The sequence below is a fragment of the Coregonus clupeaformis genome, chromosome 24 (assembly GCF_020615455.1).
Source record: "Coregonus clupeaformis isolate EN_2021a chromosome 24, ASM2061545v1, whole genome shotgun sequence".
Lineage (NCBI taxonomy): Eukaryota > Metazoa > Chordata > Actinopteri > Salmoniformes > Salmonidae > Coregonus > Coregonus clupeaformis.
This window is the reverse complement of record NC_059215.1, coordinates 41,361,044-41,383,012: the sequence shown is the minus strand read 5'-3', so window position 1 is coordinate 41,383,012 and position 21,969 is coordinate 41,361,044. Positions and strand designations below refer to the sequence as shown.

General features: G+C 49.7%; 1 protein-coding gene across 2 annotated transcripts in view; it reads left to right on the top strand.

Annotated features, from left to right (window-relative positions):
* The first annotated feature begins 21,276 nt into the window (after positions 1-21,276).
* The window catches only part of LOC121538534 (nuclear receptor coactivator 3), a 104,720-nt gene continuing 104,027 nt past the window's right edge, over positions 21,277-21,969 (top strand). For both annotated transcript variants that reach the window (XM_041846658.2, XM_041846657.2), the window contains exon 1: positions 21,277-21,564. The gene's annotated coding sequence lies outside the window, so the exon portion shown is untranslated. The remainder of the gene's footprint in view (positions 21,565-21,969) is intronic.

Genomic DNA, 21,969 nt, shown 5'->3' with positions numbered 1-21,969 from the left:
CTCAATAACAAACTGTGCATCTGGCACAATTAATATTGACACACACACACAACACAACACACACAACAGTGGGGTGGCCAGCTGTGTTGGCAGCTGACGGCACTAGTAGGGTCACGTGTTTGTTTAAAGGTTAAAGGCAAAAATTGCAGCCTTTAGAGCTCTCATCGGCACAACCACCCAAAGCCAAATCAATAGGACTTGATAACCTATATCATCAAGTCCCATTGATTTGGCTTTGGGTGGTTGTGCTGATGGGAGCTCCACAGGCTGCAATGAGAGGTGGCTGCAGTAAGAGTGGCTGCAGTAAGAGATGCCTGCAGTGGGGGTGGCTGCAGAAGTGGGTTGGTAGCTGAGACTATGAAGAGATGGGTGACAGAGAGGTGGTCAGCCTTCCTTGTATTATCTCTCCTTCCACATAGTGTTGGGAAGTACAGGTGCTGGTGGTGCTGCAGCATCCCCTGGTGGTGAGATGGTAATTGGTGTTTTTTAAATAACGTAATCTAACTATTTTTCAGTTGCATTATTGATATAAATGATAATGGGATTGGGGTAGTGGAGAGAAACAAAACATGGGATATTTATATATGGGCCCCATTCTGCATGGAGATCTCTCTGCTCTGTTCTATAAGCGGTGCACTCATAATATGCTCTTATCTATTCCGTTGTGGGAGTTTGGAGTTGGACACGCTCTGCTGTACAATAGACAGTTTAGTTTGAGTGATCTCTCTCTCTCTCTCTCTCTCTCTGTGTCTCTCTCTCTCTCTCTCTCTCTCTCTCTCTCTCTCTCTCTCTCTCTCTCTCTCTCTCTCTCTCTCTCTCCCTCCCCCTTGTGGTGGATATCAAGTGATGTGCAGCAGTGCTCGCAATAGTTTTCCATTTTTATTTCCTATTAGTTTACAATTCTAAACTTGGCAAAAAGGTAATGGAAAAAATATCAAATAAGGAACATGACATTCTCTTGTCCTCAGCTCACAGGCCTGCTCCTGCCCATGTCAAACACATAGGTGATTTTTTTTTTCACCCCCGCACTCAGCACCCCCTACTCAAAACATCTTCCCATCCTTCCATCCATCTTTTTCTCTCTGCTGTCAGTTACTCTCTTTTTCTTCCAAGTCGTCTGTGCTCCTTTCCACTCTCCTAGCTATCCCACCCCCCCTCTTGTATCTCTTTTCATCTCTCCTTTTGTGTCTTCCCTCATCTCCCCTCTCTCTTCCCTCATCTAGCTCCCTCCCTCAAAATGCTGTTTGATAAACCTGAGTGCAAGCTTCTCTATTCACCTCATGCTCTCTCTTTTTCTCTCCCTGCCTCTACACTCTTGGAAAAAGGGGTTCCAAAAGGGTTCTCATATGGGGACAGCCAAATAACCCTTTTAGGTTCTAGATAGCACCTTTTTTTCTAAGAGTGTACCTGTCCCTCTGTCATATGTGGCAGAAGGGGGTTATTGTGATTAAGGTACGATATATCAATCTTATGCTATTAACCCGCCCCTTTGTGTGTGAGTGAGCCCAAAGCATGTTAGGTTGCCTCTGATTGCCTGAACGGGTGCCCCTGCGCAGGTTCCCTTTTAATGAGGAATAGACACACCTTTCTCTCTCTTTCTCCTCCCACACTCACTACCAACCTGAGCTCCAGCTCCATGCTCTGGCACAGCTACAACGACACCGAACTCTACTACAACATTACAGCCAGCTAGCTACCACACCAACAGAACCAGTGACGAAGCAAGCACGGATGAGAAGTAGACAAATAGAAGCAGATGGAAAGAAACAGATGAGCGGCCATGTACCCTCAAAATATGTTAAGATGAGCCTCCCGAGTGTCGCAGCGGTCTAAGGCAGTGCTTAAGGCGTCACTAAAGACCCAGGTTCAATCCCAGGCTGTGTCCCAGCCAACCGTGACCGGGAGACCCATGAGGCGGCGCACAATTGGCCCAGCATCGTCCGGGTTAGGGGAGGGTTTGGCCGGCCGGACGATGGTACATGGCCGCTCTTCCGAGCAGTGTGTCAAGAAGCAGTGCGGCTTGGCAGGGTTGTGTTTCGGAGGACGCATGGCTCTCGACCTTCGCCTCTCCTGAGTCCGTACGGGAGTTGCAGCAATGGGACAAGACTGTATCTACCAATTGGGTAAAAAAGGGGTACAAATAAATACAACTATGTTAAGATGGCGGCGCTGAGGAGGACGTGCGTCATGACGGTTCCTACTCGACTTTGTTTTCTTATTGCTATTTGTGCGTTCATTATTATTTTGTTTGCTCAGAATGTTTGTGCAATAATTTCCTACGACCAACAAACACTTCTGGATCGTGAACGGAAGATACACACAGATCTTCAATACTACACTGCTCAAAAAATAAAGGGAACACTTAAACAACACAATGTAACTCCAAGTCAATCACACTTCTGTGAAATCAAACTGTCCACTTAGGAAGCAACACTGATTGACAATAAATTTCACATGCTGTTGTGCAAATGGAATAGACAACAGGTGGAAATTATAGGCAATTAGCAAGACACCCCCAATAAAGAAGTGGTTCTGCAGGTGGTGACCACAGACCACTTCTCAGTTCCTATGCTTCCTGGCTGATGTTTTGGTCACTTTTGAATGCTGGCGGTGCTTTCACTCTAGTGGTAGCATGAGACGGAGTCTACAACCCACACAAGTGGCTCAGGTAGTGCAGCTCATCCAGGATGGCACATCAATGCGAGCTGTGGCAAGAAGGTTTGCTGTGTCTGTCAGCGTAGTGTCCAGAGCATGGAGGCGCTACCAGGAGACAGGCCAGTACATCAGGAGACGTGGAGGAGGCCGTAGGAGGGCAACAACCCAGCAGCAGGACCGCTACCTCCGCCTTTGTGCAAGGAGGAGCAGGAGGAGCACTGCCAGAGCCCTGCAAAATGACCTCCATTAGGCCACAAATGTGCATGTGTCTGCTCAAACGGTCAGAAACAGACTCCATGAGGGTGGTATGAGGGCCCGACGTCCACTGGTGGGGGTTGTGCTTACAGCCCAACACCGTGCAGGACGTTTGGCATTTGCCAGAGAACACCAAGATTGGCAAATTCGCCACTGGCGCCCTGTGCTCTTCACAGATGAAAGCAGGTTCACACTGAGCACATGTGACAGACGTGACAGCATCTGGAGACGCCGTGGAGAACGTTCTGCTGCCTGCAACATCCTCCAGCATGACCGGTTTGGCGGTGGGTCAGTCATGGTGTGGGGTGGCATTTCTTTGGGGGGCCGCACAGCCCTCCATGTGCTCGCCAGAGGTAGCCTGACTGCCATTAGGTACCGAGATGAGATCCTCAGACCCCTTGTGAGACCATATGCTGGTGCGGTTGGCCCTGGGTTCCTCCTAATGCAAGACAATGCTAGACCTCATGTGGCTGGAGTGTGTCAGCAGTTCCTGCAAGAGGAAGGCATTGATGCTATGGACCGCCCGTTCCCCAGACCTGAATCCAATTGAGCACATCTGGGACATCATGTCTCGCTCCATCCACCAATGCCACGTTGCACCACAGACTGTCCAGGAGTTGGCGGATGCTTTAGTCCAGGTCTGGGAGGAGATCCCTCAGGAGACCATCCGCCACCTCAACAGGAGCATGTCCAGGCGTTGTAGGGAGGTCATACAGGCACGTGGAGGCCACACACACTACTGCGCCTCATTTTGACTTGTTTTAAGGACATTACATCAAAGTTGGATCAGCCTGTAGTGTGGTTTTCCACTTCAATTTTGAGGGTGACTCCAAATCCAGACCTCCATGGGTTGATACATTTGATTTCCAGCACATTCAACTATGTAAAGAAAAAAGTATTTAATAAGATTATTTCATTCATTCAGATCTAGGATGTGTTGTTTAAGTGTTCCCTTTATTTTTTTGAGCAGTCTACATTCGCTCCTTTGTTCCCCGCACAGCGGGTTTACCTGTTGCTCCTGGACGAGATGAACGGAGGCAACGGCGGCGACGAAGAAGAGGAAGGAAAGGGGGACTCCAAGCTTGTCTGAAAGCACGGGCTACACGGCCTCAACTGTCCAATCGCTGGAAAATGAACTTTGTGAACTCAGAGCAAGGCTTCAATCGCAGAGGGACATCAGGAAATTTGTTTCTTTTTATAGAGATATGGCTTACGGACAATTCACTCGTTTCTGCTATTCAAACAGAAGGCTTTTCCATTTTCCATATGGATCATACTGCGGCTTCTGGTATGAGTAGGGGGGAGGTGTCTGCTTCCTCATCAACAATTCTTAGTGTAGCAAAGTTGAAAACATCTCGAGCTCCTGTTCACCTGACCTGATGCTAAAATGCCGACCCCACTATATGCCGAGGGAATTCACGTGTGTTATTATCACAGCTATGTACAGTACCAGTCAAAGGTTTGGACACACCTACTCATGCAAGGGTTTTTCTTTATTTTTACTATACATTCTACATTGTAGAATAATAGGGAAGACATCAAAACTATGAAATAACACATATGGAATCATGTAGTAACCAAATAAAAAAATATTTTATATTTGAGATTCTTCAAAGTAGCCACCCTTTGCCTTGATGAAAGCTTTGAACACTCTTGGCATTCTCTCTACCAGCTTCATGAGGTAGTCACCTGGAATGCTTTTCCAACAGTCTTGAAGATGTTCCCACATATGCTGAGCACTTGTTGGCTGCTTTTCCTTCACTCTGCGGTCCAACTCATCCCAAACAATCTCAAGTGGGTTGAGGTCGGGTGATTGTGGATGCCAGGTCATCTGATGCAGCACTCCATCACTCTCCTTCTTGGTCAAATAGCCCTTACACAGCCTAGAGGTGTGTTGGGTCATTGTCCTGTTGAAAAACAAATGATAGTCCCACTAAGCGCAAACCAGATGGGATGGCGTATTGCTGCAGAACGCTGTGGTAGCCATGCTTGTTAAGGGTGCCTTGAATTCTAAATAGATCAAGGCTGACGTGAGGAAAGCTCTCAAAAGAGTGAATACTCACAAAGCCGCCGGCCCAGATGGCATCCCTGGCTGCATCCTCAGAATGTGTGCTGACCCGCTGGTGGGCGTCTTCTACCTGTCCCTGTCCCAGGCTGTTCTACCCAATTTTTTCAAGGAGACCACCATTGTCCCACTGCCCAAGAAAACAAAGGTGACATGCCCAAATGACTATCACCTCATAGCACTCACCCCTGTCATCATGAAGTGCTTCAAGAGGCTGGTCATGGCCACATCAAGGCCAGCATGCCAAGCACACTGGACCCACTCCAATTTGCCTACCGCTCCAACAGATCCACAGAAGATGCCATTTCCATTGCTATTCACAGCCCCATAACACATTGGGACAAGAGAACACCTATGTGAGAATGTTGTTCATTGACTACAGTTCAGCATTCAACACTATTGTTCCCTCCAAGCTCGACACCAAGCTCAGAGCACTGGGTCCAGACACTACCCTCTACAACTGGATTCTGGACTTCCTGATGGACAAACCACAGGCTGTGAGGATTGACAACAACACCTCCACACTGGCTCTTAACACAGGGGCTCCCCAGGGGTGTGTCCTCAGCCCTCTGCTGTACTCCCTGTTCATCCCAACACCAACTTCATCATCAAGTTTGCTATAGGGAGGAGGTTAGTGAACTGGCATTGGGGTGCCAGGACAACCACCTCTCTCTCTCAACATCAGCAAAACAAAGGAGTTGATTGTTGACTTCAGGAAGCAGAGGAGGGAACATGCCCCAATCCACATCAATGGGACTGCAGTAGAGAAAGTCAGCAGTTTTAAGTTTCTTGGTGTCCACATCACTGATGATTTGACATGGACTTGACATTACTTGTCAAGAGGGCGCAACAGTGCCTCTACTTCCTAAGGTGGCTGAAGAAATGTGGCTTGCCACCCTGGTTCCTCTCCAAATACTACCGCTGCACCATCGAGAGCATCCTGACCAGTTGCATCATGGCCTGGTACAGGAATTGCTCTATCCACGACCGCAAGGCCCTCAAGCAGGTAGTGAAGACAGCCCAGTACACCACGAGCTGTTCACTCCATTACCGTAGGGCAGACCGCATCGGAGCATGAGGTCTGATACCAACAGGTATCTATCTACTAGCCATTAGACTGCTGAACACTTGAACTGGACTGACCACCTGCACTGACTCTCCACACCTTAGCACACATGCACTCATTCACGCACACACTCACAGACATACACAAATCCACACACACATCACAACTGCTGCTACCAGACTCTTATTTACTATTGCTAAAACCTCACAATTTAAACACTTATCTCCCAATCCCCACTGTCCTGATACACGTGTAAATATTGGACTATAAATGATGCCTTCCTGTATTTTACTTATGCTAAAATGTCTATTCTATTCTACTGGGCCATTTACTGTTTGTTTGTATTCTTCTCTTTTATTTTTTCTTATTGTTGTTGAATTGTCGAGGAGGAACCTGCAAGTAAGCAGTTTGTTTGACAGTGTATACCATGTGTATCATGTACGTACAACTAATACAACTTGAAATAAGGCTCAACACCACACTCACTGGGAGTTCGACAGGGCCCGTCGACTCCTGAGCATCTGGTGAGCTTGTCCAAACTTTGTGTGTGTTGAAGTGTGGAGGAGAACGTAATAGAAGAAGATGAGGCCAAGAATTACTGTAGTAGCCTACTATTAGCTGATGGTAGAATTACAGGTGTGTGCGATTTGTGTGTGTTGACTTGCGGAGGGAGTGAGCACTGGAGCGAGTGTTGGGTTTTACATTTAGTTATTGTTGGAACTGTCTCCTGTCTTTGTGGCACCCTTACTATTTCTATTTGGTTTAGCCCTAGAGCATATTGCTTTGCTAGTGTTCCTCACGATCTGACATAGACAGAGTTATTCAATGATTCAGACGTCATACTGTCACCAGTTTTCTCTGTCTTATGCAGATGTTGTGGGTGGCCTTGACGCGACTCCCCTAGAACTCTGAACTCTCGCCACTGTCCAATTCTCAAGTGCACTACTGCTAATCTGCCCAGAATACTGTGGGAGCATCAACAAGCTAAGGACTACCTTTATTGTATATTATGTCTTCATTGTTTTATTGTTCATTTTATATTTTATATTTCATTTATCACCTTAAATATTTGATATTCTGGTCTCAGCCTCTTCCCTAGGTGAACAGTAGGAGTTTCCACCAGATCTAGGAACCTGTATTGTATGGTTAGGTAGAGCTCCCCATGCTCTGGTTTAAACCTGGGGTGGCGTAGAATCGGCTACTACACATATTTTCTCTAGCACCAAACACCTCTCTCTACCAATCTCCTAATACTCTCTACCCCCTCCCCCTCTTTTTCCCTACACTACACCTGTGTGCAAGTGGACGTTTCCAAACCCATCCATCTCCTCTGTGCTTTCACTCTGTCTCTCTGCCTCCCCCTCTCTGTCACGGTCGTCTGACGAATGAGTAGACCAAAGCGCAGCGCGTTGAGTGAACATGACTTTATTAAGATAAAGTACACTAACCAAAACAATAAACACTGACGAAACGTGAAGTCCAACAGTACACGACTGAACACGGAACAAAAACCCACAAACACACAGTGAAACCACAACAGTTTAAATATGGCTCCCAATCAGAGATAACGAGCCGACAGCTGTCACTCGTTACCTCCGATTGGGAGTCACATGAATAATCAAGAACCACCACAACATAGAAATGCACAACTAGAAATCCCAACATAGAAATACACCCAAATGAAAATGAACAACCCTGGCTCCATAAATCAGAGTCCCTGGAGCCAGAGTGTCACAGTACCCCCCCCTAAAGGTGCGAACTCCGGGCGCACCAGCATACAGTCTAGGGGAGGGTCTGGGTGGGCGTCTGTCCATGGTGGCGGCTCTGGCACTGGTCGTGGTCCCCACCCCACCATAGTCACTACCCGCTTACGTAGCCTCCTCCAAATGACCACCCTCCAATATAACCCCACTGGATTAAGGGGCAGCACCGGACTAAGAGGCAGCACCGGACTAAGGGGCAACACCGGACTAAGGGACAGCACCAGGAGAAGGGGCAGCACCAGGAGAAGGGGCAGCACCAGACTAAGGGGCAGCACCAGACTAAGGGGCAGCACCGGACTAAGGGGCAGCACCGGACTAAGGGGCAGCACCGGACTAAGGAGCAGCACCAGGATAAGGGGCAGCACCAGGATAAGGGGCAGCACCAGGATAAGGGGCAGCACCAGGATAAGGGGCAGCACCAGGATAAGGGGCAGCACCAGGATAAGGGACAGCACAGGGCTAAGGGGCAGTACCGGACTAAATGGCGGATCCTGGCTGGCTGGCTCTGGCAGATCCTGGCTGGCTGGCGGATCCTGGCTGGACGGCTCTGGCGGATCCTGGCTGGACGGCTCTGGCGGATCCTGGCTGGACGGCTCTGGCGGATCCTGGCTGGACGGCTCTGGCGGATCCTGGCTGGACGGCTCTGGCGGATCCTGGCTGGACGGCCCTGGCGGATCCTGGCTGGACGGCTCATGGCCGGCTGACGGATCTGGCTGCTCATGGCTGGCTGACGGATCTGGCTGCTCATGGCTGGCTGACGGATCTGGCTGCTCATGGCTGGCGGAAGGCTCTGGCTGCTCATGGCTGGCTGACGGATCTGGCTGCTCATAGCTGGCAGAAGGCTCTGGCTGATCCTGTCTGGCGGAAGGCTCTGGCTGATCCTGTCTGGCGGAAGGCTCTGGCTGATCCTGTCTGGCAGACGGCTCTGGCTGATCCTGTCTGGCGGAAGGCTCTAGCGGCTCCTGTCTGGCGGAAGGCTCTAGCGGCTCCGATCTGGCGGACGGCTCTGAAGGCTCATGGCAGACGGGGCGGCTTTGCAGGCTCAGTACAGACGGGCGGCTTTAGCGCCGTAGGGCAGACGGGTAGTTCAAGCGCCGTTGGGCAGACGGGCAGTTCAGGCACCGTTGGGCAGACGGGCAGTTCAGGCGCCGTTGGGCAGACGGGCAGTTCAGGCCCCGTTGGGCAGACGGCAGATTCTGGCCGTCTGAGGCGCACCGTAGGCCTGGTGCGTGGTGCCGGAACTGGAGGTACCGGGCTGAGGACACGCATCTCAGGGCTAGTGCGGGGAGAAGGAACAGGGCATGCTGGGCCCTGGGGACGCACCGTAGGCCTGATGCGTGGTGCCGGAACTGGTGGTCCCAGGCTGAGAACACGCATCTCAGGGCTTTTTATGGTGCGTGGAGCAGGAACAGGCCGGGCTGGGCTGGCGACGCGCACCGTATCCCTGGTGCGAGTGGCCGGAACAGGCCGGGCCGGGCTGGCGAAGCGCACCGTATCCCTGGTGCGTGGAGCAGGAACAGGCCGGGCTGGGCTGGCGACGCGCACCGTATCCCTGGTGCGAGTGGCCGGAACAGGCCGGGCCGGGCTGGCGGCGCACCATATCCCTGGTGCGTGGAGCAGGAACAGGCCGGGCTGGGCTGGCGACGCGCACCGTATCCCTGGTGCGAGTGGCCGGAACAGGCCGGGCCGGGCTGGCGAAGCGCACCATATCCCTGGTGCGTGGAGCAGGAACCGGCCGGGCTGGGCTGGCGACGCACACCGTAGGTTCTGTGCGTGGAGCAGGAACAGGCCGGGCTGGGCTGGCGACGCACACCGTGGGCTTGATGCGTGGAGTAGGAACAGGCCGGTCCGTACTGGGAACACACACCACTGGCTTTAACTGGGGATCAGGAACGGGCCGGACCGGACTGGTAACACACATCAGTCTCTCACGCCGTGCCGCAACAACTTCCCTTCCTCTACTCGCCAATGGCTCCCGTAATCCGATAGCCTTCTCTCCACGTCTCCCTGTAGCAGCCTCCTGCTGCCCAGCCGCCTAAGCCATGTGCCCCCCAAAAAACTTTTTGGGGTTGCCTCTCGTCCTTCCAACGATGATGGCCCTGCTGACGCCGTTGCTCCTCTCTCGCCAGGGCCTTGATCTTCCCCCAAGGTCCCTTGCCCCCGAGCATGTCCTCCCAGGACCACGATTTGCCCACCTGGGCCATCGCCAGCCTCTCGATCTCCTTACCAGGCGCTTCCTCCCATGTCCAGCTGTCTTGCTCCTGGACACGCTGCTTGGTCCTTCTATGGTGGGTTTTTCTGTCACGGTCGTCTGACGAATGAGTAGACCAAAGCGCAGCGCGTTGAGTGAACATGACTTTATTAAGATAAAGTACACTAACCAAAACAATAAACACTGACGAAACGTGAAGTCCAACAGTACACGACTGAACACGGAACAAAAACCCACAAACACACAGTGAAACCACAACAGTTTAAATATGGCTCCCAATCAGAGATAACGAGCCGACAGCTGTCACTCGTTACCTCCGATTGGGAGTCACATGAATAATCAAGAACCACCACAACATAGAAATGCACAACTAGAAATCCCAACATAGAAATACACCCAAATGAAAATGAACAACCCTGGCTCCATAAATCAGAGTCCCTGGAGCCAGAGTGTCACACTCTCTCTCTCCCACTGAGCCCTAGTGCGTTATACCTGTGTGTGCCACTGGCTGCTCTGCTGCTCCTGAATTGTCTCTACCTGTTTGGAATGTTAAACAGCCTCTATCTGTCTATTCCTCCCTCCCTCCTTCACTCACTGTCACTGTCACTCTCACTGTCACTGTCACTGCAGTACTGAAAACTTCCAGGATTCTGTCTCAGTAACATCCGGAACATCTCTAGCCAATTACTGCTCTCTGACTTATTCTGCTCTGCATCTGTTTGATACAGAACCATCAGAATGTTTGCCAGGCTCTCTGCCTGTTCAGTTTCATACGCGTATATGTGATTCTGGAGGAGGGGGGTATAGGACAGTTTTCCACCACAGTTTGTGTGTGTGTGTGTGTGAGAGTGTGTGTGTGTGTGCGTGTGATCATTCCTACCCTGCTATACAGTATGGAAGCCTGGATAGTAGGGGTGTAACGATCCATCTACTACATCGATGTATCGATTTATATTCCTATGATCCAACTACATCGATCTGTGCTCGGCGAGTTGGCCTTTTGGACAACATATATCAATCTAACATCGTTTTAAAATGTAATACATCGATTGTATCGATACTAGGAAATAACCCATTGGATTTAAGCACGTCAGACTTTATATGGATGTTTTTTCTTAGCACTTTTAATGATAAAGGCTTTAAACATTACTCGATTCAGTCTGCCTATCCGTGACGTCATCGCCCCGCGCCAGCAGCAGCGCAAAGGCGCAAAGACAACAAAACATAGCATGGCGGACGATAGAGGAGCGAGAAATTATCAAGCCACCATTGCGGTCCTTACAAGAAACAGGAATCTAGGAAACTTCACCTGCACTGTCCAGTATCCAGGTATTTATTTCAGTCACACTGGTTGAATTTTTGGCTAAAAGGTTACTGAATCGATTTCAAGTCACTGAATCGTATCGACAACCACGAATCGTGATACAAATCGAATCGTTGTTAAAACGAATCGTTACACCCCTACTGGATAGCATATCACAAACACTTTTTTAGTCATTTAGCAGACGCTCTTATCCAGAGTGATTTACAGGAGCAATTAGGGTTAATTGCCTTGCTCAAGGGCACATCGACAGATTTTTTCACATAGTCTGCTCGGGGATTAGAACCAGCGACCTTTCGGTTACTGGCACAACGCTCTTAACCACTAAGCTACATGCCAACCCCATTGAAAAATTCCCCCAACGCTGCCTCAGGAAAATACTTAACATCAGCTGGGAAGACAGACAAACCAACATCAGTGTCCTGGAGAAAACCAACTCCTCCAGTATAGAAGTCACCACATCAACTCCGATGGGCATGTCACCTCGTGAGGATGAGCAACTCAAGGCTTCCTAAACAAGTCTTCTAATCCCAGCTCAGGGATAGATACTGTGCCCCTGGAGGTCAGAAAAAGGGTTTCCGTGATGACCTCAAAGCACACCTCAAGAAATGCAATATGGATCCAAACAACTGGGAAATCCATGCCCTTGGGAGATCCTCGTGTAGGACCAAAATCACTAATGGAACTCAACTCTTCGAGGCCGAAAGAAGATAAGTACTATTTGGGAAAAGAGAATGCCTTAAAGCACAGACACCGGTGCCAGTAACAACAAGACCTGGCCACAGGATGAACCATCCCTGTCCCCACTGCAACAAGATCTGCAGGCCACGGTTGGCCTATTCAGCCATTTCCGGACCCATGGCCAGCCAGACCACACCACAACCCAGACCTGTGATACCTCATATTCGACTATGAGGGATCCCAAAGGAAGGAGGTATGTGTGTGTGTGTGTGTGTGTGTGTGTGTGTGTGTGTTTATTTGGTTTTACTATCCTTGTGGGGACCAGAATTCCTCACAAAGATAGTAAAACAAGTGGGGACATTTCGCCGGTTCCCACAGGGAAAAAAGCAATTTTAGGCTTAGGGGTTAGGGTTACAATTAGGGTTAGGGGTTCAGTTTAGGGTTAGGGTTAGGGTTAGGTTTAGGAGTTAGGGGTTTGGGGTTAAGGATGTATTTTTCAACCTCTCTTCTTTTCACCTTCCTCCTCCTCTCCCTCTCTCTGTGCCCTCTCTCTTTAATGGGGGAGTATGGACAAAAGCACTGATAGTCGTTTGGCTCTGCATTGTGTGGTGATGGGGGAGGGGGGAGAGACGGACTCAAGCCCACCCCTAGTTCTGTAGAGAATATGGAGAGGCGGGCACACATAATCAGACAACAAACCCCATCAACGCAAATCCAATAAAATACACTTTTAGGCTTGAAGATTTGTCACCAAATAACTTTACAACAGCATTGATTAATTCACATACAGTGGGGAGAACAAGTATTTGATACACCGCCGATTTTGCAGGTTTTCCTACTTACAAAGCATGTAGAGGTCTGTAATTTTTATCATAGGTACACTTCAACTGTGAGAGACGGAATCTAAAACAAAAATCCAGAAAATCACATTGTATGATTTTTAAGTAATTAATTTGCATGTTATTGCATGACATAAGTATTTGATCACCTACCAACCAGTAAGAATTCCGGCTCTCACAGACCTGTTTTTGGTCTAAACTCCACTCGCCGTGTTTGGAGGAAGAAGAAGGATGAGTACAACCCCAAGAACACCATCCCAACCGTGAAGCATGGAGGTGGAAACATCATTCTTTGGGGATGCTTTTCTGCAAAGGGGACAGGACGACTGCACCGTATTGAGGGGAGGATGGATGGGGCCATGTATCGCGAGATCTTGGCCAACAACCTCCTTCCCTCAGTAAGAGCATTGAAGATGGGTCGTGGCTGGGTCTTCCAGCATGACAACGACCCGAAACACACAACCAGGGCAACTAAGGAGTGGCTCCGTAAGAAGCATCTCCAGGTCCTGGAGTGGCCTAGCCAGTCTCCAGACCTGAACCCAATAGAAAATCTTTGGAGGGAGCTGAAAGTCCGTATTGTCCAGCGATAGCCCCGAAACCTGAAGGATCTGGAGAAGGTCTGTATGGAGGAGTGGTGTCTAAAGGCGTCAGTGAAATGTGGTGGGTGAAGTCAAACGCAGGACATAGAGCTGATCAGAAAACGTACTTTACTAGAAAGTAATCTGAGAAATACACAATCTCCACACAGGGAGGAAATAACCTGCACACTAACGACAGACGATAACAATAACAATCACACACAACACACAGTGTAAAACAGAGGGTTAAATAGGGAAGACAATACTACATAATGGGAAACAGGTGTACACAATAAAGACATAACAGGTCGAACATGAAAACATGGATCGGTAGCAGCTAGTACTCCGGTGACGATGAACGCCAAAGCCTGCCCGAGCAAGGAGGAGGGGCAGCCTCGGCTGAATCCGTGACAGTACCCCCCCCCTTGACGCGCGGCTCCAGCCGTGCGCCGACCCCGGCCTCGGGGACGGCCAGGAGGACGCGGAGCAGGGCGGGTCGGATGACTCTGGTGGAAATCCCTCAACATGGAGGGATCTAGGATGTCCCTCCTGGGGACCCAGCACTGTTCCTCCGGACCGTACCCCTCCCACTCCACGAGATACTGCAGGCCCCCCACCCGATGCCTTGAATCCAAGATGGAACGGACCGAGTACGCCGGAGCCCCCTCGATGTCCAGTGAGGGCGGAGGAACCTCCCGTACCTCAGACTCCTGGAGTGGACCAGCTACTACCGGCCTGAGGAGAGACACATGGAACGAGGGATTAATACGGTAATTAATAGGAAGTTGTAACCTATAACAAACCTTGTTCAATCTCCTCAGGACTTTAAATGGCCCCACAAACCGCCGACCCAGCTTCCGGCAGGGCAGGCGAAGGGGCAGGTTTCGGGTCGAGAGCCAGACCCGATCCCCCGGTGCATACACCGGAGCCTCACTGCGGTGGCGATCGGCGCTCGCCTTTTGTCGCCTGATAGCCCGCTGCAGGTGTACATGAGCATCGTTCCAGGTCTCTTCCGAGCGCCGAAACCACTCATCCACCGCAGGAGCATCGATCTGGCTCTGATGCCAAGGTGCCAGGACCGGCTGATAACCTAACACACACTGAAAAGGGGTAAGGTTAGTAGAGGAGTGGCGAAGTGAGTTCTGGGCTATCTCTGCCCAGGGGATATAACCCGACCACTCCCCCTGCTGGTCCTGGCAATAGGACCTCAGAAACCTACCCACATTCTGGTTTACTCTCTCCACCTGCCCATTACTCTCGGGGTGAAAACCTGAGGTAAGGCTAAACGAGACCCCCAGACGTTCCATGAACGCCCTCCAGACTCTAGAGGTGAACTGGGGACCCCGATCTGACACTATATCCTCAGGTACCCCGTAGTGCCGGAAGACGTGTGTAAACAGGGCGTCAGCAGTTTGTAACGCTGTAGGGAGACCTGGCATAGGAATGAGACGGCAGGCCTTCGAAAACCGATCCACAACGACCAAGATCGTGGTGTTCCCCTGTGAGGGGGTAAGGTCCGTGACAAAGTCCACTGATAGATGGGACCATGGCCGTTGTGGAATGGGTAGGGGTTGTAATTTCCCTCTGGGCAGGTGTCTAGGTGCCTTACACTGTGCACACACCGAGCAGGAGGAAACATAAACCCTCACGTCCTTGGCTAGAGTGGGCCACCAGTACTTCCCACTAAGACAGTGCACTGTCCGACCGATACCAGGATGACCAGAGGAGGGTGACGTATGAGCCCAAAAGATCAATCGATCACGAACCTCGAGCGGCACGTACATCCGACCCTCCGGACACTGGGGGGGAGTAGGCTCGGTACGTAACGCCCGCTCGATGTCCGCATCAATCTCCCACACCACCGGTGCCACCAGACACGACGCCGGGAGTATGGGAGTGGGCTCAATGGACCTCTCCTCTGTGTCATACAGTCGGGACAGGGCGTCTGCCTTAGCGTTCTGGGAACCTGGTCTGTAAGTGAGAGTAAACACAAATCGAGTGAAAAACATAGCCCATCTTGCCTGACGAGGGTTCAACCTCCTCGCCGCCCAGATGTACTCCAGGTTACGATGGTCAGTCAATATGAGAAAAGGGTGTTTAGCCCCCTCAAGCCAATGCCTCCACACCTTCAGGGCTTGAACCACAGCTAACAGCTCCCGGTCCCCCACATCATAATTGCGCTCCGCCGGACTGAGCCTCTTAGAAAAGAAAGCACAGGGGCAGAGTTTTGGTGGCGTACCCGAGCGCTGAGACAGTACAGCACCGATCCCAGCCTCGGACGCATCCACCTCAACCTGGAATGCCAAGGAAGGATCCGGATGAGCCAGCACCGGAGCTGAAGTAAACAGGTCCTTCAGATGCCTAAAGGCCCTGTCCGCCTCAGCTGACCACTGCAGACACACCGGCCCTCCCTTTAGCAAGGAGGTAATGGGAGCTGCTACCTGCCCAAAGCCCCAGATAAACCTCCGGTAGTAATTGGCAAAACCCAAGAACCGCTGCACCTCCTTCACCATGGTTGGAGTCTGACCGCGTTTCGGCCGTGCGTAATTGGCAATCTCCATCTCCACACCTGACGCGGACAAGCGGTGTCCCAGGAAGGAGATGGACTCCTGGAAGAACAGACATTTCTCCGCCTTCACATACAGGTCATGCTCCAACAGTCCTTCAAGCACCCGACGAACCAGGGACACATGCTCGGCTCGTGTAGCAGAGTATACTATAATGTCATCGATATACACCACTACACCCTGTCCATGCAGGTCCCGGAAAATCTCATCAACAAACGATTGGAAGACGGAAGGAGCATTCATCAGACCGTATGGCATGACGAGGTACTCATAGTGCCCCGAAGTGGTACTAAATGCTGTCTTCCACTCATCTCCCTCCCGAATACACACCAGGTTGTACGCGCTCCTGAGATCCAATTTAGTGAAGAAGCGCGCCCCGTGCAAAGACTCCGTCATACTAGCAATCAGAGGTAGTGGATAGCTATATTTTAGTGATCTGATTTAGACCACGGTAGTCAATGCACGGGCGTAAACCACCATCCTTCTTCTTCACAAAAAAAAACTTGATGACGCAGGGGAAGTGGACGGCCGAATGTATCCCTGTCTCAGAGATTCGGTGACATATGTTTCCATAGGCGCCGTCTCCTCCTGTGACAGAGGATACACGTGACTCTGGGGAAGCGCAGCGCCTACCTGGAGGTTTATCCCACAATCCCCCTGTCGATGGGGTGGTAATTGAGTCGCCTTCTTTTTACAGAAGGCGAGAGCCAAATCGGCATATTCAGGCGGAATGTGCATGGTGGGAACCTGGTTCTGACTTTCCACCGTAGTCGCTCCTACGGAAACACCTACACACCTCCCCAAGCACTGATTAGACCATCCCTTGAGAGCCCTCTGTTGCCATGAAATAGTGGGGTCATGAGAAGCTAACCAGGGAAGCCCCAACACCACGGGAAACGCAGGAGAATCAATCAGATACAAACTAATTATTTCCTCATGCCCCTCCTGCGTTTTCATCCTGAGAGGCGCCGTGACTTCCCTAATCAACCCTGACCCTAAAGGGCGGCTATCTAGGGCATGGATAGGGAAGGGCACATCGACTGGCACAATAGGAATCCCTAACTTATGGGTAAACTGACGATCAATAAAGTTCCCAGCTGCGCCTGAATTTACTAGCGCCTTATGCTGGGACTGAGGAGAAAACTTGGGAAACACAACATTCATACACATATGCGCAACAGGGAGCTCTGGGTGAGTTGGGTGCCTATTCACCTGGAATGGCTCATCAGTGCGCTGCCTACTGCCTCGACTCCTAGGAGGCCCTCCCCAGCACTGACCAACAGTGTGTCTTCTGCGGCCACAGTTGGTGCAGGGGACGGCCCCTCTACTGGTCTCCCTCATAGCAGCACCTCCGAGCTCCATAGGGGTAGGGTCGGAGGTGCTGGGGGATGGAATGGACGGCCCCGGATCCGGACGTCCGCGGGTAGCCAACAGGTTATCCAGTCGAATCGACATGTCCACCAGTTGGTCCAGGCTAAGGTTGGTGTCCCTGCAGTTCCCGACGAACGTCCTCCCTCAAGCTACATCGGTAGTGGTCGATGAGGGCCCTCTCATTCCATTCTGCGTTGGCAGCCAGAGTCCGAAAGTCCAGTGCGAATTCCTGTGTGCTCCTCTTCCCCTGTCTGAGGTGGAATAGACGCTCACCCGCCGCTTTCCCCTCTGGTGGATGATCGAATACCGCCCTAAAGCGGCGGGTGAACTCCGCATAGCTGACAGTTGCGGCATCTATTCCCCCCCACTCGGCGTTGGCCCACTCCAGCGCTTTACCGGACAGACAGGAGATGAGGGCGGACACGCTCTCGTATCCCGAGGGGGCCGGGTGGATGGTTGCCAGGTAGAGTTCTACCTGGAGCAGAAAACCCTGACACCCGGCAGCTGTGCCATCATAAGCCCTTGGGAGCGAGAGCCGAATCCCACTGGACCCCGGAGGTGAAGCGATGGGTATCGATGATGGTGGTGGTGTAATCGGAGGAGGTATAGGAAGACCTCCTCTCTCCCATCGCTCCATTGTGTTAACCACACGTTCCATGGCGGTGCCGAGAGCCTGGATCATGGCCGCTTGTTGTTGTACGCGTTCTTCCATCGATCCGGCTGGCACCGCTGCTCCTGCTGACTCCATGTCGAGGGTGTGTGATTCTGCCAAAAGGCATCAGTGAAATGCGGTGGGCGAAGTCAAACGCAGGACACAGAGCTGATCAGAAAACGTACTTTACTAGAAAGTAATCTGAGAAATACACAATCTCCACACAGGGAGGAAATAACCCGCACACTAACGACAGCCGATAACAATAACAATCACACACAACACACAGTGTAAAACAGCGGGTTAAATAGGGAAGACAATACTACATAATGGGAAACAGGTGTACACAATAAAGACATAACAAGTCGAACATGGAAACGTGGATCGGTAGCGGCTAGTACTCCGGTGACGATGAACGCCGAAGCCTGCCCGAGCAAGGAGGAGGGGCAGCCTCGGCTGGATCCGTGACAAGTGGGCCAAAATCCCTGCTGCAGTGTGTGCAAACCTGGTCAAGACCTACAGGAAACGTATGATCTCTGTAATTGCAAACAAAGGTTTCTGTACCAAATATTAAGTTCTGCTTTTCTGATGTATCAAATACTTATGTCATGCAATAAAATGCAAATTAATTACTTAAAAATCATACAATGTGATTTTCTGGATTTTTGTTTTAGATTCCGCCTCTCACAGTTGAAGTGTACCTATGATAACAATTACAGACCTGTACATGCTTTGTAAGTAGGAAAACCTGCAAAATCGGCAGTGTATCAAATACTTGTTCTCCCCACTGTATATAGATTAAATCAATAGAAAAGGTAAATCTAAAGAAAAACAAACTTTAGAATCAGGATATTCTTTAAGCACTTTTTGCAGCACAACATAATCATCAACGCTGAGAAGTTATCAAGTACCAGTCTGTTTGTGCTCACACTGCTTCCAAAAATAAGTGTCATAATTGAAGGGCTTTCTCCAGCTGTATAAATAGTGTGTGTCTTGTTTGTCAAAGCTGTTTGGGACATGTTCAGAAAATGTGCTGCCAGCCTGCTGCTGCTGCTTGAGCTGCAGTTTTCACTTTCCACTTTTCATCACTCAAACTTTATGTAACTTCTGCGGTGTCACACACCCCCCTTTCTTTTTCTCTTTCTCTCTCTTTCTCTAAAAAGGTTTGAAAGGACACATAATCCAAGCACAGTTGTAACTCAGGTCTGTCCATCTTTCTTTTCCTCTGGTCGTGTTCCTAGACTTGGTGGATTATGCCCAGGCCAGGCTAATTGCAAAGTCCTGTTCTCCTCCTCCTCATTCCTCCCCCTTCCCTCTCTTTCGCCTCTCTTTCTCTCTCTTTCCTTTAGCACTCTCTCTCTTTCTCTCTCTCTCCGGGTAATTCTCTGACTGGCTCTACCTAATGTTTTCTATCACTCTCTCCCTCATCTTGACTCACTCTGCAAATTCACATCACTCACCATTTCTCCCTCTCTTTCTCTTGCCCTCTCTCTCCTTTTCTCTCATCGTCCTCCTTGCCCTGTCTTCTGTATTTCACACTCACTCAATCAACAAAACAAGTCCTACAGGAAAATTACAGTTGGCCCAGAACAGAGCACCACGGCTGGCCCTTAAATCAACATGGAGGGCCAATATCAATAACATGCATGTCAATCTCTCCTGGCTCAAAGTAGAGGAGAGATTGACTGCATCACTAGTTTGTCTTTGTGAGAGGTATTCACGTGTTGAAAGCACCAAACTGACTGTTCAAACAGCTAACACACAGCTCAGACACCCATACATACCCCACAAGACATGCCACCAGGGTTCTCTTCACAGTCCCCAAGTACCGAACAGACTGAAACGTGCAGTACTACACAGAGCCATGTCTACATGGAACTCTCTTCCACATCAAGTAACTCAAGCGAGCAGTAAAATCAGATTTAAAAAACAGATCTAACAACATCTCATGGCACAACATGGACTGTGAAGACACACACACACTACACAAACACACACACACGTATTGTAATGTTGTGGTATTGTGGATTTTATATTGTACATTTGTAATAATAGAGTAATAATGTAATAATGTCTTGTATGATGCATTGTTTTATGTGTGATGTAGGCTGTTGTGTTTTGTTGTGATGTAATTGTTTTAACGCTGTTTGCACCCCAGGAAGAGTACTAGGCAGTAGCTAATGGGGATCCTAATAAATACTATATACTAAATACTCACTATATCAATACATCTGTTGTCCCTCTTTACCTGTCTTCCAGCATTTCTGCCACTCCTTCTCTGTCTTTACACTCGCTCCTCCTTCTCTCTACCTGATTCTCACCTTCTTCCTATCTCTCTCCCTCCCTCAATCTATACCCCTCCCTGGCACAGCTGAAACCCTACTCTCTGCTCTGCCTGTGTGTGTGTGTGTGTGTGTGCCTACTCCCCTGCCTGCCTGGTATCACCATGGTGATGGGTTGGTCCTATCTTACCCTGTCTCTTCTTGGCAGGGGTACAGGTTCTGGGCCGACTGTGCAGATTGTGCCCCAGTCCCCAGGCCACCATGCAGGCTCTGACGCCACCGGCCCACACTGACCCTGCCAGCTCCCCCATATTGAGCTTGAGCCCACATATGGGCCTCATCTATAAGACATACAGGCCTGGAGGTCCCACTGTTCTACAGATACAGAATAAAACCATGCAACCCTTTCCAGGTCCAGAAAATATAATTACGGCTAGCAATTCAGAGTTAGCTGTCACAATAAGGCTTAGGACTATACCATTTTCATAACAAACCAAAGTAATGTAATTTATAGCAGTTCAATCAATCTCACAATCACGGTTAAAGTGGTTTTATTGAATATGGCACCTCCCAAAGTATTACCATGCATAATAAATACAGAGATATGTGATCATATACAAATGCAAGCAAGGTTTGAAATTATTATGTTTTAGTCAAATATTATATATGTTTGTGCTTCTTGCCGTCAATTTGCAGTCTACACATTTTTTGTAATTATGTTCTGGCCCCCTGACCATCTGCTCATGAAAAAATCGGCACGCGGCTGAATTTAGTTGATGATCCCTGCTGTAAAGGTTATAAGTTTACTTAGACATTATGTCCAAGCCACACCCCTTCTGTAAACCGTCATTACCATGTTAGATCAGATGCTAGCTGAACAGCCTATTAGGTATTACATGCATTTGCACACAACAAGTCACTGTTTGATTTTCAAGTGCTCCTCAGGTTAACTAAAAATAAACACCAGGGCATTTTTCTGCTCTAATATCGTCGCTGTCAGCCGTCTACATTAGAGCTCGAGATCTCCTCTTGGGGCATACGTAGTTGTAGTCCATATTCGGGAGGTCTGCCCTAGCTAAAAGACCAGTGTTCGACGGGAATAACTACTCTACCCAGAAACCCCATCTCTCAGCCACAAACTGGCTTCTTGAGCTTCGGCAGTGTTTCACATTTAAACAAACACAGTGCTGAAGATGGCGGAGAGTTAATAGCGAAAAGAAGAAGATATTGGTGCGCTCACAGAGATACATCTATTTGGTGAGTTTACTACGTTTTCCCTTTACACTTTCCTTATAACCAAGCTCGGTTTTACGCACGAATGGCATTGTCCCTCGTTCGGTTGGACGGACTTCGTTGTCAACTGATGTGTAGTAGGACTCTATACACTCTTCATAACACAATAAAGGCTGGTGCACTGCACGCACGGGCACTGTGCATATGCCCGTTTATTTTGACAGCAAAGAAAAAGTATAACTCCAGCTCCAAGCCAAGGTTATGGATTTTGTTGTAGGTATAGCGCGCTGTAACCTATGTATGGTCTCTGGCATATTAGCGTCTTTGAATCTATTAATGGTCAAAGCTGAGGAATTGAAAATAAAGTGTTCTTTAGTTTGGACCTCGAACTTTAAGGGACACATTTTCTAACTTACTACGAGGACAAGG